Genomic DNA, 27,599 nt, shown 5'->3' with positions numbered 1-27,599 from the left:
GCAGACAGATTTAAAACTACTTTGAATTTTTAAAATCCTAAAATGTTTATTCTGTACTCTCTACTGTATAAAGTACTTTACTCAGTAGTACTTTGGTGCTGAATTTTTTATCTAAAATTTTGAGGAAGATGGTTAATATACAAGAAGCTAATGCTTAGCTCTGTCAAAAATACATTTCTCACACTTTTACATATAATATGTATAACTATATATAAAATCTGTCAAGATGGAAACTCCCTGGAATTTCTTAATGTATTAAAAAGTACAGCAAGGCAAAAGAAAGCATTATATATAAACTGTTTAAGCAAAAAAGCATTCTGATGTATATAGTATTTTTAGTGTAAGTAGAGTGCAACTTATCTATACATACAAAGAATGTTTCAGAAGCAAGTGAAGCAAACAGAAGCAGCAGCTCTTTAAATTACATTCAATCAGAGAGAAGAGCAAATCTCTGTGATAGTTCATCCTGCAGAAAGCAAATTTTACAAGTCACCAAGGCAGTGAAAAATATATAACACTAACATTTTAAATATGATTTAAAATTCTGCCTCAAAAATCCACACTAAAACCAACTTTAAGAGTTTAATTTTTTAAACTTTTCAGAAAAAATGAAGACTTTAATAGAGCAGAAGCTATGAAGGGAAGCAAATTCAACCTCCAAATAAAACATGCATGCATTTAGAAAATTCCCATCATTACAGAGCTAAAGGCTGATCAAATTTTTCTAATTTATAATATAATATTAAAGTAGAAAAATATTATAAAAGAAAAAGTTGAATTTAAAGGTAAATATAATTTACTTATGTTTAATTTATATAAAATGCTTAATTTATATACATTATATATACATGTATTTCCTAAATCATTTATATACATATCAAACACGCACCAGCAAAGATAAAATCCAACCTCTACCTGTTCCACGGAAGCAACACTTGTGCCAACAGAATCTGTCTGAACTTGTGGTAGCTCCATATTGAGATCAAGGCTACAACTTAAAAATAATTAGCATATGAATGTTAATATAGGCATTGTTCTTCTTTATCTAATATGTATTGTAAATTTGAATGTTCCATCTTCCATTTTACCTTAGTTTACATAAAAATAAAACAGGTTCAATTTTATAAATATAAATTGAGCTTAAATATCTTCTGAATGTCTACCTTAAGATAATGAATTTACTAATTACAAAGTATTTTTGTTGAGCCCTAAAAGTGACCCATGTGGATGGTAATTTTATGACATAAAAGATAATAATCATTGTGGAAGACAGTGTGGCGATTCCTCAAGGACCTAGAAATAGAAATTCCATTTGACCCAGCAATCCCATTACTGGGTATATATCCAAAGGATTATAATTCATTCTACTATAAGGACATATGCACATGAATGTTTGTTGCAGCACTGTTTACAATAGCAAAGACCTGGAACCAACCCGAATGCCCATCGATGATAGACTGGACAGGGAAAATGTGGCACATATACACCATGGAATATTATGCAGCCATCAAAACTGATGAGTTTGTGTCCTTTGTAGGGACATGGATGAACCTAGAAACCATCATTCTCAGCAAACTGACACAAGAACACAAAATCAAACACTGCATGTTCTCACTCATAGGCGGGTGTCGAACAATGAGAACACATGGACACAGGGAGGGGAGCACTACACACTGGGGTCTGTTGGGGGGAAATAGGGGAGGGACAGTGGGGGGTGGGAAGGTGGGGAGAGATAGCATGGGGAGAAATGCCAGATATAGGTGAAGGGGAGGAAGGCAGCAAATCATGCTGTCATGTGTGTACCTATGCAACAATCTTGCATGTTCTTCACATGTACCCCAAAACCTAAAATGCAATTAAAAAAAAAAGAACCAACAAATTTAAAAAATCAGCAAAAATAAAAAAAAAAGGAAATTCATTATCATTAGTCATTTAGTCATTGGAGAAATGTAAATTATAACAATAAGATGGCATTACAAACCTATAAAAAGGCCAAAGAAAAAAACAGTAATAACTAGTAATAATGCTAAAAGGATACAAAGCAGTTGAAACTCTTATGCATTGCTGGTGGGAATGCAAAATAGCACAGCCATTTTGGAAAATATTTAGGCAGTTTTTAAATAAAGTTACATATACACTTATATGACAAGGCAGCCCCTCTCCTGAGTGTTTATCCAAGTGAAATGAAAACTTAGGTTCACATAAAAACCTATTCTTGAATGTTTGTAGCATGTATAATTGCTAAAAATTACAAATAACTAAAATATCTGTCAGCTGATAAATGTATAGAAACAAATTGCAGCACCTCATACAACACAATACTTCTCAGCAATTAAAATGGAAGGAGCTGGTGACAGAACAACAATGGATGAATTTGGACCAAGTGTGGTGGCTCATGCCTGTAATCCTAGCACTTTGGGAAGCCAAGGCGGACAGAATGCTTGAACTTCAGGAGTTTGAGACCAGCATGGGCCACATGTTGAAACGCCATCTCTACAAAAAGTTAGCTGGGTGTGGTGGTCCACCTTTTTTAGTTTCAGCTACTTGGGGGGCTGAGGTGGGAAGATTGCTTGAGCCCAGGAAGTGGAGGCTGCAGTAGCTGAGATTGCACCACTGCACTCCAGCCTGGGTGACAAAGGGAGACCCTGTCTCAAAAAAAAAAAAAGAACATGGTCAAATTTCATATGCATTGTACAAAGTCAAAGACACCAGATGCACATGACTACCTACTATATGATTTCATTATACATTCTTGAAAAGACAAAACTATAGAGGCAGAAACAGATCTAGGGTGGGGCAGGGGGCTTTGAGAAATGACAGAAATTTCTATATCTTGATTGCTTGGTGGTGACATGACTGCATTTTTTAATACAGAACATTATGTTAAAAACAGTACATTTTTCTATATATAACTTAATTTTTTAATAAAGGATGCAAATAAAAGGAGAAGAGTAATTATTTCTCATATTTAATGAAGGTCATTTCAAAGCCAGACCATTTTGTATTTTCAGGTTTAGAAAACAATCAGACCTGGCCAGGCGCGGTGGCTCAGCACTTTGGGAGGTGGAGGCGGGAGGATCACCTGAGGTCAGGAGTTCGAGACCAGCCTGACCAACATGGAGAAACCCCATCTCTACTAAAAATACAGAATTAGCTGGGCATGGTGGCACATGCCTGTAATCCCAGCTCCTTGGAAGGCTGAAGCAGGAAAGTCACTTGAATCCAGGAGGCGGAGGTTGCGATGAGCCGAGATCGCACCATTGCACTCCAGCCTGGGCAACAGGAGTGAAACTCCGTCTCAGACAGTTAGATAGATAGAGAGATAGATAGATAGATAGATAGATAGATAGATAGATAGATAGATAGATAGATCCATCTCAGATAGGTAGGTAGGTAGGTAGGTAGGTAGATAGATAGATAGATGTCAGACCAAAACACAATCGTATAAATAAAAGAAAACATAACGGAAATTTGTGAACCAAGAGCCATAGGAAAGATTGATGTAATCTATTCTTGTATTTCAGTTCTCTGGTCTAAAACTCAAAGTTACATAATTATTGTAAAAATTACTTATTTAAATTAAAATTTTTTTTTAAAGTTAAAAAAAAAGATAACACTGGGAAGTGATCTGGTCCTCAGCACAAAAGACCAAACTAATGGTTATCCAATATGTTAGATTTACTGAAGATTACTCCGTTTCCTACTGTAAAAGAAAATTAATATGTTAAAAAAGATAAAACAGCTAGATAACTCTAGCCTCAGGATCCATACCTAATATTTCAGTTAACTTCAATTTCAGTTTTTAGCTCCTGAGCTACCATTAGCAGGAATCATTATTTGCATTCAACCATATAACTGAGTTTCAGAAAAGTTAAGTACACTTGTCTGAGATCACTCTAGTGATAGACATAGGATTTTTATCTAGGTTTAACTGTCTACAAGGCCTATGATTTTAATCTCTACTGTACCACTCCTCTAGTGCATAAATTATCCTTTCTGTTTGTCTCTAAACCAGTGGAGTGTATGCCAACTCCAGCATGAAAATACTACAGGAATATAATGGCATTAATAGTCATATGATATTCTCTTTTTTTTTCTTTTGAGACAGAATCTCACTACGTCACCCAGGCTGGAGTGCAGTGGCATGTACTTGGCTCACTGCAATCTCCACCTCCTGGGTTCAAGTGATTCTCCGGTCTCAGCCTCCTGATTAGTTGGGATTACAGGTGCGCACCACCACCACGCCTGGCTAATTTTTAAATTTTTAGTATAGATGGGGTTTTGCCATGTTGGCCAGGCTGGTCTTGAACTCCTGACCTCAGGTGATCCACCTGCCTTGGCCTCCCAAAGTGCTGGGATTACAGGCATGAGCCACTGTGTCCAGCCCATTATGAGATGCTGTAGACAGATTTTTATTGAAAAAGTAAAGATATAAAATTTAGTTGGGGGAATTACTAACTCAATCAGTAACTGGATACTTAACATTTTTAAGGATGGGCACTGGTGTTTCAACATTAGTGGTTATACGTGTTTCTACTGCCAGTCACCACACATTGACATTTTTAGTCTCTTGATTTTGGCCCCTACTACCCCAAGGAACATCTGGAAATGTATTGAGACATGTTTGGCTGTCACAACTGTAGAAAGGTGTGCCATTGGCATCCAGTGGGTAGAGGCCAGAAATGCTGCTAAACATTCTACAATGCACATGACAGCCCCCAGGATTATCCATCTCAAAATGTCAATAGTATCGAGGTTGTGAAATCCTGCTCTAAACCTTATAAAAAAGTTGCCTACTGATTTCATTTCCCGCTGAGGGTCAATAAGGCTATAATGTGGTAGCATTCATTTTATAAGACTTCCCTTGCTGTATTTTCAAGCCAAATCATCTCATTTAGTCTTTAGCAGAAACAGACATAAGTGCTTAGTCTCTTATAAAGACAATGTTTTGAAGATTGTTTTCTGACACACAACGCCTTTGTTACAATACTTAACAAAAACTACCTTTCTTGTTCCCCTGCATATATGGGCTATTCTTGGATACTAACAAAACAAAGTAGTGTACAACTTAAACCACAGCCCTGTTCCCGAACGTTACAAACCTGATTTTTAATTTATTAATCTTGATTTTAATTCTCTAGTAATATATTAGTGATCTAAAGAGTCAATAAACTTAACTATTTATTCTAATTAGGTATTAGCTTAGACAGAAGAGTAGTATTCATCAACTTTATTTTCCAGATGTCTTCAAATCTTCTCTTTCAAGGAGAGAAGAACAAAATAAGACTAAGCTTCATTTCAAACTAGTACTCTATGTTTGAAAAGAAATTATAAAACATTCGCATCAACTTTTATTCTTTACTATTACATTATCTTGAACTAAACATTACATCAGAGAATAATGGTACAACATGACTTCTATAGTAAAGATATCATGGATAAGTCATTCTTCCAAGACATAAAGGGCCTAAAATAAACAGCTTGTATTACACATCCTATTTCCAATAGCAGTACCACAAAAGGATATGAATTATTTACTTAAAAGAAAAACCAAATTATTATATGTAATATTGCTGTCTTTTGAATCCCTTGGACATTTTGCACATATTGCTCAGTTTGCAGTACTCAAACTAGACTTATCACTCAATGGCCTGATCATAGCAGAATTATTTTGGAAGTTCCTTTTTATAAAAAAAAACTGTATATTTCATATATGCTGCACACAGTAAGTATTACGCAAATGTTCAAACACTCCTGCTTCCTTTCATCATCTTTGTCAATTTATTTTCACACTCTAAATAAGTCTATCTCAAGAGATTTTTAAGAAAATGCAAAGATGATTGAAACAAAGTCAGATTTTTATAAGCATGGCAAGGAATTGAATAACTGTTTAAGTCCTTTGAAACACTGAATTCTAGGGTCAAAAATCTAACTCTAACAATTTGTGGTAAAGAGAAATATTTTCATCTGTATCACAGAATTTTAGAACCTCTAGATATTAAATCAAAATTTTCCAAAATCACCTGGATAACTTCTTACCTAGCTTCATCTGAGATTTCCTGAAGCAGCATTCCCATTTGGATCTAGAATAAGAAAATGAAGATTTCTATTTTAATAGCATTTGCTTTTAGCATGGTTTTTGGTTTTGTTATAAAAGAGGGAAATTGGACTCTAATTTTTTGAAAGAAAGCATTTAAAAAATATTTTGTACCACCAGAGGGAGCTGCATAATTTCAGAATATAAATTTTTTTCTGAATAATACTAAATTCTAATTCTTAAAACTATGAGGTTATGGAAAAATATTAGCAGTGAGATTCACATATGATTTAAATCTGAGTAATATAGATCTCTCCAAGTGAAAGTGAACCAATTTATAAAAGCTCCAATCTAACCTACTTTGCTTTTATTGTGTATATAATAGATTTAACTTTTGGAGTAAAATAATCAGAATTGTTCTTTCTGCCAGATGTAAATCTGATATTAAGGATGACTTTGTCAAATGTCAGAGATGAATAAAATATAAGTATTCAGATATTTACTAAAATATAGGCATTCTCAGGGAATAGAGTCTGATTAATAATAAAAAACTCTTGTAGTTTTTATTAAAGTTATAAAAAATATTTTTAATATACAAGTGGAAATTCTAAGATGTGGTCCCAGCTTTACTATTAACAATGAGTATGATTTTAAGCAAATCACTAATGTTGCTGTCGGGCCTTAGTTCTTGTTCTCTTTCATTCACTTTTAAAATATTTCCAAAATACTGAAAAAGTTCATGAAATAATAGATTCCTATGTGCATTAACATTTTGGTTTTACTTCATATCTAAAATAGCATTATTTGTGCTTCGAAAATTTACTTAAATTGTATTATACAATGATTTTATTCCATAACTTTCTTTCCTCACTCAACCTTGTAAGATTATATTGCTATATCTAAAGATCTAGTTCATTCACTTTAACTACTGTATGATGTTGCAACACAGAAATAGACTTAATATTATTTATCCATTCTATTTTTGGAATTTAGAGTTTTCTTAATTTCTCCCTATTATAGACAATTATACAATGAACATTCTCATGTGTATGTGTATATGTGTGTATGTGTGTATATATAGAAAGATATATATATACCTTTGTCTACACATGTAGGGGCTGCTTCATGTATAAATTTGGAAGTACTAGGTTACATACATTTTCATATACTGTGATTTATTCAACAACATTCAAAAATCCTGAACATCTACTATGTGCCAGATATTTTATGTGCTAGGGAAGCCTCAGTGAACAAAGATGATAAAAATATGCCCTCATTAAGCTTACATTCTAGTGTGTACATGAGAAAGGAGGGCAAATACATTTTTTAAAGAAGTATATGGTATATTAGAAGGCAATATATACAGTGGAGAAAAACAAAGCGGGGAAGGTAGAGAATAGGAGGCATGATAGGTACAGTGTTGATGCAATTTTAAGTAGGATGGTCAGGAAAGACCTCACTATAAAAATGACTTAAAATGATCTAAAGGATGCAAGATAGTAAGCAACAAGGATGTCTAGAGAAAGAACATTCAAGGGAGAAGAAATTTCAAGTGGAATGGCTTTCAGGCTTAAATATACTTAGTGTGTTTGACAAATAAGAAGAAATCCAGGTGTCTGAATGGACTGATTAGCAGTAACAGGTCAGGACAGATCAGCGTAAGTTAGACCATGTAGAACCTTATGGGCCTTTGGAAACAATCTGGCTTTTATCGAGAAAACTGTTGAACCACTTGAAAGATTTTAGAGGAATGACATGATCTGACTTGTGCAACAGAATTGCTCTTGTTTCTATGTTGAGAACAGACTGTAGATATTACCAAATTGCTTTTCCAAAGTGGATGTGCCAATTTGCATTCTAATTACTACTTATTAGCAGGATGTGAGAATTTGGGCAACTAAGTGTGTTCAACCAGATCGCTCACCATTTCTGCTGTAAATTTTGGTTAAGTTTTTATGACTAATGTTTTATATATATCTGAATGTCTCCAGCACCTGGCACAGTATCTGACAGGAGAACTTGCTCAGTGAATGTCAGGCGAATAAACTGAGAGGCACTTCAGATATCATCAAATCCAACTCCTACATTTTACAGTTATGAAAACTGAGGCCCCAGGGTAGTCAGTATCTGATTCAAGGTCCCAAATTTAATTAGAAGCAGAGTGATGACTAGAAGTCCAAGCCACCAAGATAGTGAAACAGAACCTTACAGGAATCACGCCCCCTGTAGGAACATCAAATTGAAAAACTATCCATGCCAAACAAAAACAGTAAACAAACACCTTCATAAGAGCTAAAGAAACAAGGTGAGTTGTCATACTACCTGGTTTTAGAATAATTACAAGAAAAGATGCAATGAAGAGGGTGGCGAGTCTCGCACTGCCTAAATTACACTTTCTGCAACCGTAGGCAGCAGAGTGGAGAGACAATCTGTCTGCTTGGGGGAAGGAGAGGGAAGTGTGCATGGGACTTTACCTTGGAATCAGTACCAGCCTGCCACAGTAAAAAACAGCACCAAGCAGAACACTAAGGCCCCTCATTCTAGGCTCGTGCCCAAGGATGGAGCTCCTACATCTGTCACAGGCCAGATGGGAATCTGTGGTCCCAACATGATGAACCCAAGTCCCAGCCTGCTTCACCAACAGCTGACAAAAGTAGCCACCAGCTCCGAATAAGTTTCAGTGGCAGGAAGGCTGTCACAACTGCAGTCCTTGAGTAAGCCCTGGAGATGCACTGGTCTGAGGCTTTTGGTTTGACACAGTGTGACATCAGCTGCATACGACACAGACTGTCCTCTTCACCCCTCCCCTAGCCTCAGACAGTGTAACATGAATGAAGACTTCCTACTTGGAGAGAAAAGAAGTTGGTAAGAAACTTTGCCCAAGGAATTCTCCCTGAATTTTCCCAAGTCTATTAGGGCTGGAGACCTCAAAGTCTTCAAGAGAGTGGCAGCAAACCTAAGCTTAGGGCACCCTCTAGTGCTAAAACTGCTGCAGTGACCACAAGCTTAGTGAATTCAAAAGTCAGTCACGTTTATTTAAATTCCCGGAAAGCCTTCTGAAGAAGGATGAGGACATACAAAGCCAGACTTCAAAGACTGGAATAAATATATAATTTTTCAGTGCCCAGACATCGATGCATATTCCCAAAAATCAAGAATGTTAAGAGCAATGTGACCTCACCAAACAGACTAAAATAACAAGAAACAGCCCTGGAAAGATGGAGATGTGTGCCCTCTCGGACAGAAAACTCAAAACAACTGTTTTGAGTAAGCTTAACAAACTTCACAAAAGCGAAGAGAAGCAATGCAGAAACGTATCAGAGAAATTTTACAAAGGGATTGAAATACTAAATCAAACAGTAATCATGGAAAAATACAGTGAATGAGATTTAAGAAATGAATTAGTGTCTTATCAGGAGAATTAATCACGGAAAACAAAGGACCAGTGAGTTTGACAACAGGCTATTTGAAAAAACAGAAAGGAAAGAAAAGAAAAAGGAATGAAAAATGTTTATGAAATCTATGGGATAGCATCAAAAGGGCAAATGTATGAGTTATTGGCCTTCAAGAGGGAATAAAGAAAGAAGAAGGGGTAGAAAGCTTATTCAAAGAAAAAATAACAGAAAAATTCTAAACCTAGAGAAAGACAAATATATGCAAATGCAGGCAAGTCAAAGACTACCAAGCTCATTTAACCTAAGTAAGACCACCTGAGACAAAAATAATCAAATTCTCAAAGGTCAAAGGCAAAGAAAGGCTCCTATAAGCAGCAAGACAAAAAGAAGCAAATAGCATACAAAGGCACTCCAATAGGTCTGGTGACAGACTTAGCAAAAACCTTACAGGCCAAGAGGAAATGGGATGAAATACTCAAAGTACTGAAGAAAGAAAAAACCCTGCCAATTGAGACTACTGTATGCAGCAAGCCTATCCTTCAAACATCAAGGAGAGAGAGACTTTCTCAGAAACAGAAAAAAAAAAAAAGACAATCTTCAAACTCATATGGAAATGCAAAAGACCCTGGATAGTCAAAGCAATCATGAGCAAAATGTACCAAGCTGGGGCCATTATACTACTTAACTTTAAAACATATCACAAAGCTTTAGTAACCTAATTGGCATGTTACTGGCATAAAAACAAACATACAGATAAATAAAATAGAATAGAAAAACCAGAAATAAATCCACATGTTCACAGCCAATGTGTATTTAACAAAGGCACTAAGAATGTACACTGGGGAAAGAACAGTTTCTTCAAAAAGTGGAACTGGGAAAACTAGATAACCATATGTAGAAGAATACAACTAGACTCCTATCTCTTACCATATATAAATAATAACTCTAAATGGATTAAAGACATAAATGTAAAATCTTAAATTATAAAACTACTAAAATAAAACATAGGGAAAATGCTTCATAAAACTGGATTGGGCAAGGATTTTTTTGAATAAGGTACCAAAAGCACAGACGTATTTGTGTGATGGTTACACTGAAAGCTCAGGCATTGCTGATGCTGGATATGCAGCATATCCAGGTAACAAAACTGCATTCGTACTCTCAAATATAGTTTTTTAAAAAGCACCATTGTGAGGCTGAGATGGGAGAATTACCTGAGGCCAGGAATTCAAGACTAGCTTGGGCAACATAGTGAGAGCACCATCTCTACAAAAAAAAAAAAACTGAAATTGGCTGGGTGTAGTGGGACATTTGCGTAGTTTGAGCTACTTGGGAAATCAAAGCAGTAGGACTGCTTGAGCCCAGGAGTTCGAAGTTACAGCAAGCTATAATCACACAATGCACTCCAGCCTGGGTGAAAGAGCAAGACCCTGTCTCAAAAACAAACCAAAAAGCACAGGCAACAAAAGTAAAAATAAATAAATTACACCAAACTAAAAAGCTTCTGCATGGGAAAAAAATACAGTGAAGAAAATACCTACAGAATGGGAGAACGTAGTTGCAAACACCTGAATAGACATTTTTCAAAAGACATACAAATAGCCAACAGGTATATGAAAAAATGTTCAATAGCAGTAATCATCAGGGAAATGTGAGTTAAAACCACAGTGAAATATCACCTCATTCCAGTGAGAATGGCTCTTATCAAAAAGACAGAAAATAACAATTGCTTGTGAGGGTATGGAGAAAGGTGAATTCTTATGCACTGCGGGTGAGAATGTAATTTAGTACAGATATTATGGAAAAGTGTATGTAGTTTCCTCAAAAAATTTTAAAAATAGAACTTCCATATAATCTAGCAATCCCTTTTTTGGGTATATATTTAAGTAAAATGAAATTAGTATGTCAAAGAGATATCTGCAATCCCACAGACAATAGCCAAAATATGGAATCAACTTGGTTCATCTAAAGATGAAGAAAATGTGGTATATCTACAAAATAGAACATATTACTCAGCCATAAAACAAAATAAAATCCTGTCATTTGCTCAACATGGATAAACCTGCAAGGTATAAGGTTAAGTGAAAGAAACCTGGCACAGAAAGACAAACACTGCATGACCTTACTAACCTGTGGAATTCAAAAAGCTGATTTCACGAAAGCAGAGAGTAGAATAGTGGTTACCAGAGGCTGGGGATGGTAAGGATGTGGTAAAATGAGGGACTAGCACACGTTTGTCAATGGGTACAGAGTTAGTCTGGCAGAAAGGGAAAGTTCTGGTGTTATACAGTAAGGTGGTTACAACTAATAATACCGTAGTGTATATTTTAAGATAGATAGAAGATTTTGAATGCCATTACCACAAAGTGATAAACATATAAAATAATGGATATGACAATAATGCTGATTTAAACACTATACAATATATGCATGTACTGACACTGTACTCCATACACATGTACAATTTTGTGTCAATTATAATTTTTTTAAAAGATTAAAAAGAAAAAAAATAAATCCAAGTGTCCTGACTTCAAGTCACCTTTCAAATGCAGTTGTGTTTTCTAAACTTGACTGATATAAAATCACCTCAGGATGTCCTAAGGTAACTGAATAAGAATCAGAAACCCTAGGAGAGTGCTTCTCAAACTCCATGCCTATAAATCACATCAGAATCTCATTAAAATGAAGATTCTGATTCAATATATCTGGAGGTGGGGCTTTGAAATTCTATATTCCTAATGAGCTTCCAGGTGGTAAGAGTGTTCCTGAATCTTATCCTATACGCTTTGAGGAACAAAGCTCTAAGGGAGGGTATAAAAGAATGGTTAAATATGTCCTCACTTTAAGATATATACATATATTCTTTCTTCTTAACTCCAAACCCTAACTATAAGGTTATTCTTTCACTGTTTACCTTTTTGTGAGAAGAGCTGTTTGTGGTAAAATGTTGATGGACAGTTGTCGATTCCTTCTTAATCTACTTTGTAAATCATATTTTTTCCATATTAGCATCCAAAGTAGTAGTAACATGTTCTCTGTTCATTGGACTAACCATGTGATAGGTGCTGGGATCAAAGAGAAGAGTGATAATGAAATAAATTTTCTATCTGAATGTATAAATTTTACAAAACTTTGTTTCTAGCACATATCACATATAAACTAGTTTCAAATTTTAATTTTCTTTGTAGGAGGTCTCTGTCCAGGTTCCAGATTTAGAGAACATCCTAGTCTTCTGAAAATTAATTCATCTTGTATTTTCTATTTGGTTCACATCTGACTCATGCATACATAAAACACCTAAAGAGCACGTGGACACAGGGAGGGGAGCATCACACGCTGAGGACAGTTGGGGGTGGCTAGGGGAGGGACAGCGCGGGGTGGGGAGGGTCAGGGGGATACTGAAGGGAGAAATACCAGATGTGGGTGATGGGGGGATGAAGGCAGCAAACCACCTTGCCATGTGTGTACCCATGCAACAATCCTGCATGATCTGCACATGTACCCCAGAACCTAAAGTACAATAAAAAAAAAAACACCTAAAGAGTAGGTAGGCAACATAAGATTATTTGCAATAAGATGAACTAGCTGAGGCATGGGATAATATCAAATACCAACTGGCCTTAGGGAGCCTCTAGTGCAATTGCCTTTATCAATAAGTATCACCAGCAGTCAGACAAAACCCGGATCTAGACTCTAGACATGAGATTCAGTACAGTACAATTCCAGAACTCCAAACCAAGCTAGGGAAAATGCCTCCTCAGAAATCTGGAAGATGAGCAGTAACTTCCTACCATCATTCTGAAGACATGCCATGTTTATTTAGCATTCTAGAGATCATTTAGGCTCACAATACCATTATAATTTGAAGTGGGATAATTTAAAAGAGTTATTCTAGGTAGAGAAGCTGTACTTAATTGCGGCATTGTTAGGGTTGTAGAGCTACTCGTTGTATCTTCCATTTGCTGTGTTTGAATATCCAGTGTTTCAAACTGGTGTTCGAATTTATCCTTTAAGGCAGTAGTCTGTACAAATAAATATGGTTATTAGAAAAACTTACACTGAAAAGATGCTATCTGAACATAATATAATTCCTTTTTTTTTACTTTTTTCCTCAATGAAACACCCATAGACTTAACTACGCCTCACATGGACTTGTTACCTGTTTGGAGGATAAAAACAAACAGTATCCTATGATATATGCAGTCTCAACATTTTTTAGTCTCCTAAATATATTACTTACAAATCAACTTATGAAACTTGTCTACCTTTTCTTTAATAGTAAATATACAATGTTATGTATTTATAGTCTAGGCACTGGCTATCTAATTTCTTTGACTTTTCACTTCATTAAAAGATAACTAATTCAACCATTTTGGAAGAGAGTGTGGTGTGATTTCTCAAAGACCTAGAGACAGAAATACCATTCGACTCAGCAATCTCATTACTGGGTATATACCCAAAGTAATATAAATCATTCTACTACAAAGATACATGTACACGTATGTTTACTGCAGCACTATTCCCAATAGCAAAGATATGGAATCAACCTAAATGCTCATCAATGATAGACTGGATAAAGAAAATGTAGTACATATACACCATGGAATACTATGTAGCCATTAAAAAGAATGAGAATGAGACCACGTCCTTGGCAAGGCCATAGATGGAGCTGGAAGCAATTATACTTAGCAAACTAATGCAGAAACAGAAAACCAAATACCACATGCTCTCATTTATAAATGGGAGCAAAATGATGAGAACACAAGGACACATAGAGGGGAACAATGTGCACTGGGACCTACTGGAGGGTGAAGGGTGGGAGGAGGGAGAGAACTAATGTGTACTAGGCTTAATACCTGGGTGATGAAATAATCTGTACAACAAACCCCCATGACACACATTTACCTATGAAACAAACCTACACAGCCTACACATGTATCCCTGAACTTAAAAGTTTTTTTACAAAATCTACTGCCAAAATCACTTTCCTCACTAAGTACTTTGAATATGATGTACCTTTACCAGCATCCTGTAGCACCCTGCAACAAATGTAGAGTTCTGATAGCTCAATACTTTTATTAAACTTAAATCAAGAGTTCTTATTATTTACAGATGTCAAGTCTTACCCTGCCAATTGTTACTGCATTCTGAACTCTGGCTGCCACAGCATCAACTCTAGTACTCATTCTTAAGAAACTGATTGCTTGGTTTTTCTGGTGGATTGCATTTTCAGCATGTATTCTTGCAACATCCTTATTGCCTTTTTGAATGGCCTGTTTTAAACAGAGCAAAAGTAAATAAAGGCAAAAACAAAGAGTAAAAGTAAATATTGGCAAAGACAGAGAGCAAAAGTACAAATATTTTAAAAAGAGGAAAATAACCCCAAATTAACTTACAATCTGTAAGAGCTTATAATTAGCTTTTTAGGAAATAATTATGCCCTTAATTATTAGGAGAATGTATAGTCCCATAATTTTTAATCTTATGATTAGAAAATATATATTCATTGATAGTTTAAGAAGTTAGAACATAGGCCGGGCATGTTGGCTCACACCTGTAATCTCAGCACTTTGGGAAGCTGAGGTGGGTGGATCATGAGGTCAGGAGTTTGAGACCATCCTGGGCAACATGGTGAAACCCTGTCTCTACTAAAAATACAAAAATTAGCCAGGTGTGGTGGCATGTGCCTATAATTTCAGCTATTCAGGAGGCTGAGGCAAGAGAATCACTTGAACCCAGGAGGCAGAAGTTACAGTGAGCCGAGATCATGCCACTACACTCCAGCCTGGGCAACTGAAAAAAAAAAGCAATTAGAACGTAAAACTGTGAAAAATTGCCCATAACATCACAGAGCCATTACCACTGTTAATATTTTAGCATAGAGCATTCCAAGTGCATAAACATATTTATTACCTTATAAATACATTACAAAAATACATATGTAGAGCATACTGTTTTGGAACTTGTTTTCTCACATATATATATATTTTTTTAAAAAAAAATGTTTTAAAGTTAAAAATATATAACTACATCATTATTTCTAAAGGTTGAACTGTAAGAATATACCATTAACCAAGGTTTTCATGTGTTATGAACACTACTGATGGTACAGCAAATTATACATGTTACACAGACATTAGTTTCTTTTCTATGAATTTATTTAAATGTGTGTATGAAAACAATATAACTGACATAAATCCATGGTTTTTTTTTCTGGTATAAAATCTTAGGACAGGGCTAAAGTTAAAAGTAAGTCAATTTGGCCGGGCGCAGTGGCTCAAGCCTGTAATCCCAGCACTTTGGGAGGCCGAGGCGGGTGGATCACGAGGTCAAGAGATCGACACCATCCTGGTCAACATGGTGAAACCCCGTCTCTACTAATACAAAAAATTAGCTGGGCATGGTGGCGTATGCCTGTAATCCCAGCTACTCAGGAGGCTGAGGCAGGAGAATTGCCTGAACCCAGGAGGCGGAGGTTGCGGTGAGCTGAGATCCCGCCATTGCACTCCAGCCTGGGTAACAAGCGAAACTCCATCTCAAAAAAAAAAAAAAAAAGTAAGTCAATTTTTTAAAAAAGTAAATAAATAGCTCACATGGTCCTCCAATATGGCAAAACCAAGAAAGCAATTGGATTGTTTGTAACTTAAGGGACAAAGGCTTGAGAGGATGAATAACCCATTCTCCTTGATGTGTTTATTTCACATTGCATGCTATCAAAACATCTCATGTGCTTCATAAATACATATACCTACTAGGTACCCACAAAAATAAAAAATAAATAAAAATTTTTAAGTGACTGAAATTTGACAACAAAGATTGGATCCCTGATTATTATATATTTTTTTCAATTCTTCAATAATATAAAGAGCAATGTGATGACCACACTAGTACATGCAACCTTACACACTTTCCAAGTACCTTCATAAGATAAGTTTCCAGATTCAGAATTACTGGATGCAGAGGTATGCAGAATTTTAATTGTCCCACATCAAATTTTGGTAGGGATATATCTCTTCCAGCAATATAAGAGGGTTTCTGCTTCTCTTGCATAAAGTCATCAATATTAGGTATTATGATATATCTGAGAGGTGAAAAGTGGTAGATAGTTGTATTTCTTTACTTAAATGTGAAGATAAACTTTTTTACACTTAGCCATTTGTACTTCTTTCTCGAACCATTTGTGTCTTTGTCCATCTTTCTTGGGCTTTTCCTTATTGATTTGCAGGAACATTTCATATGCAAATTACTAACTTTTTGTTATAAATGGTCTTTTTAGATTGTTGGATGACTTTTCGTTTTGTGTTTGTCTGATATAAAAATGTCGAATTCTTTTACAGTCAGGTATTTCTCTTATGGTTTTTTACTATGCTCAAAATATCCATTGACATCTCAAGGTAATTTTGACATTTTAATCTTTTCTCTTATTTACTAAATCTAGCATTTATTTTGGTGAAAAGTATAATGTAGAGATCTATAGTTCTCTAATATCATTTACTGAAGTATTCCCTCTTTCCTCCTTAAACATATTTAAAATATTTTTGTTTGGTGCCTAATTATTTTATTTTAGCTAGTTTTGAAATTAACATTAAAAAAGAAATGTATGTACATGGGTAAAGTATTCAAGTAGAAAGGGCTATATAGCTAATAATCAGGCTTTCTTCCTACCCCAGTTGTCCAGTCTCAGATCCTAGAGGTAACTGTCTTTATATACATACATTCACTTATTCAAATACTTATTGAGCATCTAACAAATGCCAGACAATATTCTAGGCACTTGGAATTCAGTACAAAAAACACAAAACACAAAAACTCCTGTTGCTTTGGAGCTCATATTCTAGTTAAAGAATCTGACAATAAACCAGATAATTAAAATGGATAGTATGTTAAGCAGTGGTAGGTGTCAGGAAGTAAAAAACAGAGCAGGGAATGAGGATAAGAAGACTTAGGATTGAGGTTGTTGAAAGTTTATAGAAGATAGCCCAGAAAGACTTACTGTGAAGGCAACATCTAAGTAAATACCTGAAAAAAAAATAGTTTTAACTCTACCGAAGGAAAATAAGAAGCTAGTCTCATGGATCTTCAGCACAGCAGGAAGAAAAAGGGCAAAAAAAGGGACCTTATACAAGCACGTGTCACTTACACAGTAGTACAATGTGTCTGAAACAGAGTGAATGAAGGGGAGAAGAAACAGATGACAGTCAGATCATATATGGCTTTACAGGCCATTTTAAGACTCTGGCTTTAATTGAAGTAGGATGAGACCAAGAAACTCTTTTGAAAAGACGAGTGACATGATCTGACTTCTGTTTTTAAAATGCTCTCTCTGGCTGTTGTATTAAAATAGTACTTAGGGGACAAGAGTCAGGAAAAGGGAGACAAACTAGAAGTTCACTGAAGTAAGATATAATGATAGCTTGGATCAAGATAGGTGCATTAGAGATGGTGAGAAGTGATTAGATTTTGAATACATTTTAAAGGTAGAAATGATAAAATTTGCTGATACATCAGATGTAGAGTATGAAAAAATATAGGGCCTAAACATGACTGCACTCCAGTAATGTTTGGTTTTGATTTTGTCTAAGTAACAGAATTACCTTTAACTGACTTAAGAAAAACCATATTGGAAAGGATGTCACATAAGGGCTTCAGTTTTAAGTTTGGTCTGCTCCTTGGACATCCAAGTGAAAACATCAAATAAGCAGGTGGATAGAGGAGTCTAGAATTCAAGGGAAAAGGCTAGGCTAGAGATGCACATTGGGAAGTCATATTGTGGCAAAAGCTAGTGGTAGATAACTGACCATTAGACCAAAATAAAAGCTTCAATTTCAGTGCATGGTGGTGGTATAACCCTAAATGAATTGAGTACAGCAGAGAATGAAAGGAGAGGAGTTAGAAAGAGTTAATAAATATAGCCAGTTCTTTCATAGTTTTGCTAGAAATGCAAAGAGAAGGCAGAGTAGCAAGAGGTTGAAATGCAGTCAGGAGACAGCTTTTAAAGCTTTAAGGATGTTTGTATGCTGAATAGGATTGATTCAGGAGAAAGAGTAAAACTGGTGATGCGGGAGGGAGAACTGCTAGGGCAGTAACATCTGGTAGGAGAGAGGGATGGGACCTAGTACACAATGGAGGAGTTGGCCTTTGCTAGGGGTATGGACAGTTCATCTACTGTGTGAAGGGAAGGGAGAGTTTCTGGGCCCAAATGTGGGTAGGTATAGTAGGCAGAGATTTCTCAGTGAAATAGAAAGCATGGTCATTAGTTGAAAGTGAGAATGGGAGAGGAGTTTTTTGAGGTTTTAAAAAGAGAAGAAAAAATATAAAACTGCCATTTAGGAGAGTGAAAGAATAAATGGACTGTGGAAATATCACCAAGTCAGGTGGATTCTCTTCTCTTTCAAACTGAACAACTTCACAATATGTAAATAACAATCAAAATATACTCTATGACCCAGCAATTTTACTTCTAGGAACTCATACTAAGGATACAATCAGATTAACATGAAGATTTATAACCCCATCTCTACAAAAAAATACAAAAAAATTTAGCTGGCCATGGTGGTGTGTGCCTGTAGTCCTGGCTATGAGGGAGGTTAGGCTGGGAGGATCACCTGAGCCTGGGAAGTTGAGGCTAGAGTGAGCTGTGATCACCCCACTGCACTACAGTCTGGGCTGGAGACCCTGTCTCAAAAAAAAAAAAAAATGGTGCTTACACTGAAAACTACAAAACACTAAGAAAAATTAAATAATTCTCAATAAATGAAAGGATAGATTATGCTCATGGATTGGAAAGGTTGATATTATAAAGATAGCAATTCTTCCCAAATTTATCTATAGGTTATGTGTAACCCCAGACAAAATCTTAGCACGACATAGAAGGGAGATTGAAGAAATTGCAATTATGCTTAACAATATGAATGAATCTCACATATATGCTGAGCAAAAGAAGCCAGACACAAAAGGGTACATGCCATGTAAATCCACATATGTAAAAGTTCAAAAAAAGACAAAACTAAACTATGGTGTTTGAAAGTCAAGAGGGAGGTTACTTTCAAGGGAGTTGTGCCTGTTAAGGGGGCCTAAGACGTCTTCTTATATTCTGATAAATTCTGTTTTCTCATCTAAATGCTTACATCATTTGTGAAAATTCATCAAGCAGCTGTACTTGTATGATTTCTGTATGTTACTTCAAATAAATTTCCACTTTTAAAAAAACGCCAAAAAAAAAGAATGTTCACTTATTGTGGTATTTAAAGTAACAAAAAATGGGTTAGCTATCACTTATATGTCCAATAATAAAAGGAAAATTAAGTAATTTGTATCAATATTATAGAATACTATTTTATTAATCTAAAAAATTATGTTTCAAAAAATAACTAATCACAATATAAATAATAGCAAGGGGGATAGGCAGGTCCCTTCATCCATCCATATAGCTACTAACACTCACTGAATATCTATTATATATCAGGCACTGGGGATACAAAACTGAATAAGACAAGGTCCCTACTGGTAGAAAAAGACCGAAAAAAAAGAAAAAAAATGAAAAAAACAAGGGAACGATATTAGTAGCAAGTCCTTTATTGAGAATAAAACAGGACAATAGGGTAGGGTAATAGATTAGATAGGCCACTTTAGAATAGGTAGTTAGGAAAGATAACTTGAGGGAAATGACATTTAGTTTGAAGAATGAATGGCCAGAAGGAAACAGCCCTGCAAAAATCTAAAGGAAAAAAAAAAGTCTGTCCAGGAAGAGGAAATACCTAATGCAAAGTACTCAAGACAAGGTTAAGCTAGATGTGTTTCAGGAAAAATGTGATACTGTGTGCTGGAGCAGAATGACCAAAGGGGAGAGTAGTAAAAGATGAGGTTGGATTTGCACGCAGGGCCAGATCATTTAGAGCTTAACAGGGAATGGTAAGGATTCTGGCTTTTGTTCTAGATGTATTGGGAAGATACTGAAGAGCTCTAAGAAGCACAATGACATGATTATGATCTACTGTTGAATGACCACTCTGGCTATTGAGGAAATAATTGACCACAGGGGGCAATGGTGGATGCAGGGAGACTAGCTGAGAGCTGAGGGTAGTAGGGCAGACGAGAAATGATGTAATTTGGGTTAGGACATTAGCAATGGAGGTGGTGAGACCTAGTCAGGTTCAGGATATATTCTGAAGGTAGACTTGCTATGAACTAGATGTGGGGTAAAAGAGTAAACTAATGATGACTCCCTGGCTTCTGACTTAAACAAATGTATGTAGAGTTGCTATCGACTAAAATGGTAAATACCGCAGCAGAACAGTAGTGATTATGTTTTAGTGTAAATGGGTGGAAGTCAAGCATTCTAGTTTTGGAATATATTAGGTTTGTGATAACTGTTAAACTCCTCAGTATACAAAAACATTAGACCAGAAGCCTTTCTGGGGTTTCTTTCTTTGCAATATTTGGGCCACGCAAAGGGATAATCTTAATACATCAACTTTAAGTTTACTTTTACTCCAGACTCATCCTGAACACCTCCATATCCATTTCCAGAAGTTTTCCTCTCATAAAGTTTTCTCAAGAGTATAGACAAAATACCGTAAGTGACTCAGTTTAAGGATTAGATATACACTATTATATATCTGAATATTTAAGGCAATACCAAACTACAAATAGGTCTATAAATACACTTGTTCAGAAAAGAATTAACATAGCATACCTTATCCTAATATCTTTAGGTAGGCCTACTTGTAAGTTTGACACTTGGCTGGCATCTAGGAACTTGGACTTAGAGAAGATTCCCAGAACTGATAAGAGTGGCTCACTGTACCTAAACTGTTTGTACAAAAAATGGTGATTTATGCCAAACACCTGACGTCCTTCTGGGGATCTGGAATTTTGGTATGTGCTAGGCAGAATGTGCCAATATGACTGACTACTGATGAAAACTGGGATCTTAAGCCCAGGGGATCTTCCCTGGTAGACATTTCACATGTGTCATGATAAGTAGCAGGAGGAAATAAGCTCGTTCCATGTGACTCCACTGGGAGAGGACTCTTGGAAGCTTGGGTCTGGATCCTCCAGACTTCACCCTACATACATTTTCCCTTTGTTGATCCTGCTTTGTATCCTTTTACTCTAACAAGTCATAGGTATAAGTACAACTATACATTGAGTTCTGTGAATCCTTCTTGCAAATACAAAAATCACAGTAAACATGAATGCAATGTTTAGATATAAAACTTTAGAACCTATAAAAATTTAAAAATTAGTCAAAAATGTTGAATATTATTCTTAGATATAGGCCCTATACTTCATAGAAAGTGGTTTTAGCTATAAACGAAGGACAGTCTTTAGATGTAGGTAACACAGCATAGTTGCAACTTAGCCTTGCGGGCCATAATTGCATATACAAATAGTAATGAACATTTAAAGATAGTAATTTGAAAAACATCCATTATTAACTATGTAGGATAATAAAGAATTTATTTAAATAGATTCTTGGCTTAGAATGCTAAAGGTTTAATCTTTCTTTACAAGAAATAAACTGTGTATAATTAATCATTCTTCCACGATTAATTGTGCTCATTTCATGAGTTAAAAAAGTAAGTATTTTAAAAGTCCCTTACCTTTTAATCTTGGCCTTTTTAGCTTTTCCTTCTTTCTCACATTTCTTGACATTCCTGTTAAGTTCTTTTGCAGCAAACTTCAAGTTAAATAATGGTTCTGAAAAGAAAGGTTAAGGCTATTCAAAAAGTTATTTCCCCAACATAACTAACTGCAAACGAGGTATTAAAATTATAAACCGTATTAGATAAGATTATATAATATTAACCAACTAGTCACAATGCTTTTGAGAACTGGAACAATTTCTTTATTCTACACCTGTTTTCTGTTAAAAAAATCAAATTAATAGAAACCATTAATTATAAGAGGAGAAATTACTGTGGAGAAACCTGGCAGATACCACTTAACCAAGGTTAACATCATCATTAATAAAACATTTCAATATAATTTACCTTCTGAAATGATAAACTGAGAGGGGTATTAGCATCATTTCTATGGCATGGTTGCCAAAAACAATCAACTCAAGAGAAAACATGAGATAATCCTGAACTAGGAGACATTTGATATAACTGACTAATGTACTTTCCAACTGTCAAATTCATGAAAAGCAAAGAAAGACTGAATAACCAGTCACAGACTAGAGGAGACTAAGAAGATATGGTGACTAAATGCAATGTAGGATCCTGATTGGATCCTGGAACAGAAAGAGGATGTTCATGGAAATACTGGTAAAATCCAAGTAAGATCTGTGGTTTAGTTATTTATCTTGCAGTGATGTTGATTTCCTCATGCTGATAATTATACTATGGTTCTGTAAGACATTAACGTTAGTAAAAGCTTGGTAGAAGGTATATAAGAACTTGCTGTACTATTTTTACAGCTTTTCTTTAAATCTAAAATTATTTTAAAACTTTTTTTTTTTTGAGACAGAGTCTTACTCTGTCACCAGGCGCCAGGCTGGAGTGCAGTGGCACAATCTCGGCTCACTGCAACCTCCGCCCCAGGTTCAGGCAATTCTCCTGCCTCAGCCTCCCGAGTAGCTGGGACTACAGACGCGCCACCACACCCAGCTAATTTTTGTATTTTTAGTAGAGACGGGGTCTCACCATGTTGGTCAGGATGGTCTCAATCTCTTGACCTTTGTGATCCACCCACGTCGGCCTCCCAAAGTGTTGGGATTACAGGCTTGAGCCACTGTGCCCAGCTTAAAACTTTTTAATTAAAAAAGAAAAAAAAATCATAAAATTGTAGGAAGAAAAACACTCCCGTAAGTAAGACCACAATGAATAATACCAGAAATCTTTCATTTTCATGTCACAAACAAAAACAAATATGAAGTATATGCACATAAATATGACAAAGTGCTGTGAATTATTTAAAAACCAACCAAATTGTGTAATGACTAAATCACTAAGGTATTGGTTTAAAGGGCTGACTTTTGGATTGATTGTACCACTATTAAAAACAAGAACGGTTTAATTTATCAAAACTAAATAATAAAGTATCTTGTTCATCTCTCAGTGGCTCCATGGCTCTAATTCAATGCCTAAAGATTCAAAGCATTTTATGGCCTCTGAAAAAAGGTAAAATGTACTTTTTAAAATCTTGTTTCTGTATTTCTTTAGGACATCTACAAAAACCATGGGGTGTTCCTTTTTTTTTTGAAAAGTGCACACACACGATACAGTTTAAAGGGCTGACTTTTGGATTGATAATATTGCTATTAGAAAACAAGAATGATTTGTTTAATTTACCAAAACTAAGTAATAAATTAAGCTATCTTATTCATTTCTCACTGGCTTCATGGATTTAATTCAATGCCATATTTATGGATAATGAGAGGAATAAATTTGCTACACTGAGCAGTTTCCAGGTTATAAATTAGCTATACCTAGAATTGTAAATAAGTGTATATGTATATGTTTCTGGGTAATTTTAATATAAAATATACCTTAAATTTGTAAAATTTAACAATTTCAGCTTGGTGACTAAGTTATATGTCCTTATATACATACCCACATATATGTATATGTATACACACACACACACACACACACACACACACACACACACAGAGGGTTTGCCAAGGTTTCTCAGTTTGGGACCAGATAATTATTTGTGGGGCTGTCCTAAAAATTCTAGGTAATTTAGCAGCATCCCTGGCCATTATCCACTAAATGTCAGTAGCACCCTCTCCTCTTAGTCGTATCAACTAAAAACATCTCCAGATGTTGCCAAAAGTCACTTGGGGTAAGGGAGGGAAAATCCAACTCCATTGAAGGTCAGAATCACTGATGTAGATGAAAAATATATTTTTCCCTTCATTGTTTTCATTTTCTAAATTATCTCCCCAATATAATTGCTCTCTACAGAAAAAGTCATTAAAGTTAAAAGCTGAATTATGATACTGACAGAGCAGGAGCACCATCATCTTGGACAAATACTGCCACTTTAAGTTCCAGTTCCCTTTCTAGCCTCATGCATTTCAAGGAAATCACTTCTAACTATAAGCAGCCAGAAAGAGCAGACAGTAAAATACAGATAAGACAGCTTGGGCACAGAGGGAGGCAGGGGGCAAGTCTCCTGGTAACTGCCAAACTTCTCCTTCATACAATGGGCCCCAGTAAAACAGTTGACCTTAATAAGCACATTTCTTTCCCTTCAGGTGCACTAATATAGGCAAGCTAAAAGCAGACTTCAGGGGGTATGCCTGCAGTTGCAGAAAGATATGTGGGAACAGACACAAAACTCCCTCCCACAGATCAGCACAACAAAGAGACAAGGAGCAGTCCAAGCCTCTGATTAACTCTTCCACCCTAAATTCTTAAAAAACTTTTAATCTGTAAGAGAGTGGGCTCTAACCTAACTTGGCCAGAAGCCCCTCTCAAGTTTGTTTTCTCTAAAAAAAGAAACCTGTCCTTGACTGTCAAGCTATTTTTCATGTTTCATTCCTCTTTCTTTAATTCTTACATTTGGTGCCATAACCTGGGATGGGTGTTGGGGGCAGAGGCTCTCTTGCAACCTAGGAAGCAGTGGGCAATGGCAGCTCATCCTGAGTTAACTCCTAGATCCTGAGGGTCTCTAGCTTCTCATCCCATCTTTTCTCTCACTTTACTTTTCAAGTAATTAGCATGAGAACAACTAACCTTAAGGGAATAGCGAGGCTTGGGCTGAGGCTACTCCCCAGTAGGCTCTCAAAACCTCCATCTCCAACTGCTGGCAATGGGTATTTTGCTCCCTAAGCCTCCCTCCTCTCTCTCTCTCTCTCTCTCTCTCTCTCTCTCTCTCATTCTCTCTCTCTCTCTCTCTCGCATGGCTCCAGTCTGGGAGGCCGTTTGCTGATTCCAACCAGAACATCCAACATCGGACACCACTTCAGCCAACTGGTAAGATCCGCCTTCTCCTGGCTTTTTCCCAGTACTGGAGAAAGTCCTGACTGCCCTCCAGGTCCTCGGAGGACCAACGGGACTAAGCTAGAGGAAATCTTGGGGATGCCCAGTTCCTTCTCAACTTAACCATCCTCTTTCAGAAAGAAAGTTCCAAGTCTCTGTCTGTTGTCTGGGAATACCTAGAACAAAACAGACACCCTTAGCTTCCTCTTACCAGGCCACATGGGTGCCAAACAATCCCACATTCCTACGTCCTCCCCACTGGGCTGTCGTCTTCTCAACCTCACCAAACTTGGCTTACGGGGGACTGTAAATGCAAAGCATTTGATTTTCTACTGCAACATGGCTTGGTCCCAACACAGACTAGATAATAACAGCCAATGGCTTAAAAACGGCACCTTTAACTTTTAAATTCTCAGGGACCTTAACAACTTTATCATCAGAAATGGCAAATGGCAAGAAGTCTCCCATATTCAGGTTTTCTTCTATCTTAAACCCCGCCACTCTTCCTTCTCCACTGGTTCAAAAACTGCTCCAACCCATCAAGCTTTCACTGCTCTTCTCCCTCTCCAGGAAGTGACTAGGCTTAAACGCATTGCTCACTTTAATGTTCCCTTCTCCATGTCTGATTTGTGGCAGATCGAACAGTTTCTTGGATCTTTCTCTAAAAATCCCTCTCATTATCACAGGGAATTCCTGCATATAACCCAATCCTTTAATTTAACTTAGCATAACATTTTTAAAATTCCAACCTCTGCCCTCACCCTTACTTTTAAAAAAAGTGCTCAGCTTGGATATCCTAAAATGGATAGCCAAGCTATCAGTATACTTAAAAGGCCTTTACATGGGCTGGGCGTGGGTGGCTCACGCCTGTAATCCCAGTACTTTGGGAGGCCAAGGTGGGCGGATCAAAAGGTCAAGAGATGGAGACCATCCTGGTCAACATGGTGAAACCCCATCTCTACTAAAAATACAAAAGAATTAGCTGGGCATGGTGGCGCACACCTGTAGTCCCAGCTACTCTGGAGGCTGAGGCAAAATAATTGCTTGAACCCGGAGGCAGAGGTTGCAGTGAGCTGAGGTCGCACCACTGCACTCCAGCCTGGCGCCTGGTGATGGAGTGAGACTCTGTCTCAAAAAAAAAGGCCTTTATGTTTTTCTCTCCATAAAACTTGTTTTCCTGAAAAAGGTTTTTTTCTCAGTTGAAATTACTTTTATCTACTCTGTCTTGCCACTCTCAGTGCATGCATAAAAGACCCTAGAATAATTTCTGGTGGCCTGGGACTCCTTGGGAAAACAGAAAAGGCATCACAAACCCCAGTTTGGGTAAAATCTCTGTTTTCCTTATGGAACCTCTGGAATTTGAGGTGAATAAATACCTCTCGAAAATCTGTCTTTGTCTTCCAGCTATGCTTGTTTATTAGGTCCTGAAAATTATTTTCCAACCCCTGTTCTTAAAGGGCCTCACCCAGAGGCCAATAATCCAATTAGGAAATCAGCAAATGTAAATCTTATAACTACTGGATCTCCTTCTGGTTGTCTGCGTGACTCTCTATGTGTTATGTGTGCAATGCCTATTAAAAAGAACTCTAATTAATTGATTGGCCTAAGAAAAATAAGCACTTAAATCAAATATTTTTAAGCAAAAAGTAAAAGCTATGGTACCTTTTGGTTCACATAACTTTAATATTTAAAAATAAAAACAGTCTTAGGAATTATTGGCAAAATACAAATGTATTCAAGGTGTAAAAATGTGGTCTATATTATGCAGGTCAAATACTAGGTTTGCTAAATGTTTTAAGGTTGTAAACTGCTTCTTTAGCCTTTAAGAACTGTCAACTTCACTGCCTCACAACTGGTAAGGCCAGAAACATATGGAAGTAACCATGCCCCTAACTATGCTAGAAGTAGTAAAACTTTATCTGCATCTAGTACATAATTAAAAACAAACACACAAACAAAAACAGGTTTTACATTAATTTTGAAAATCGCTAAAAGTTACCAGTATAACGTAATTAAAACTACTGAACAGGAATCCAAGATGGCCAAAAAGGAACAGCTCTGGAGTGCAGTTCCCAGCGAGAACAACACAGAGGGTGAGTGATCACTGCATTTCCAAACGAGTTATTACTGCCCAAAGACCAGGAGATTCCTGGGCTGAAGAGCGCCACGAGTTTCCAGCACAGCTGTTTCAGCCAGCGCAGTGGGTATCTGCACAAAAACTCACAAAAATCT

At 36.4% G+C, this 27,599-nt stretch overlaps 1 pseudogene; it reads right to left on the bottom strand.

The window, feature by feature from the left end:
• Positions 1-427: 427 nt before the first annotated feature.
• LOC105719575 (charged multivesicular body protein 1B2-like) lies at positions 428-25,609 on the bottom strand (annotated as a pseudogene).
• Between the last annotated feature and the right edge of the window lie 1,990 nt (positions 25,610-27,599).

This window comes from Aotus nancymaae, unplaced genomic scaffold, assembly GCF_030222135.1.
Source record: "Aotus nancymaae isolate 86718 unplaced genomic scaffold, 86718_ANA_hifiasm-v0.15.2.pri h1tg000004l, whole genome shotgun sequence".
NCBI lineage: Eukaryota > Metazoa > Chordata > Mammalia > Primates > Aotidae > Aotus > Aotus nancymaae.
Note: the sequence above shows the minus strand (reverse complement) of the source record. Positions and strands in the feature narration are given on the sequence as shown.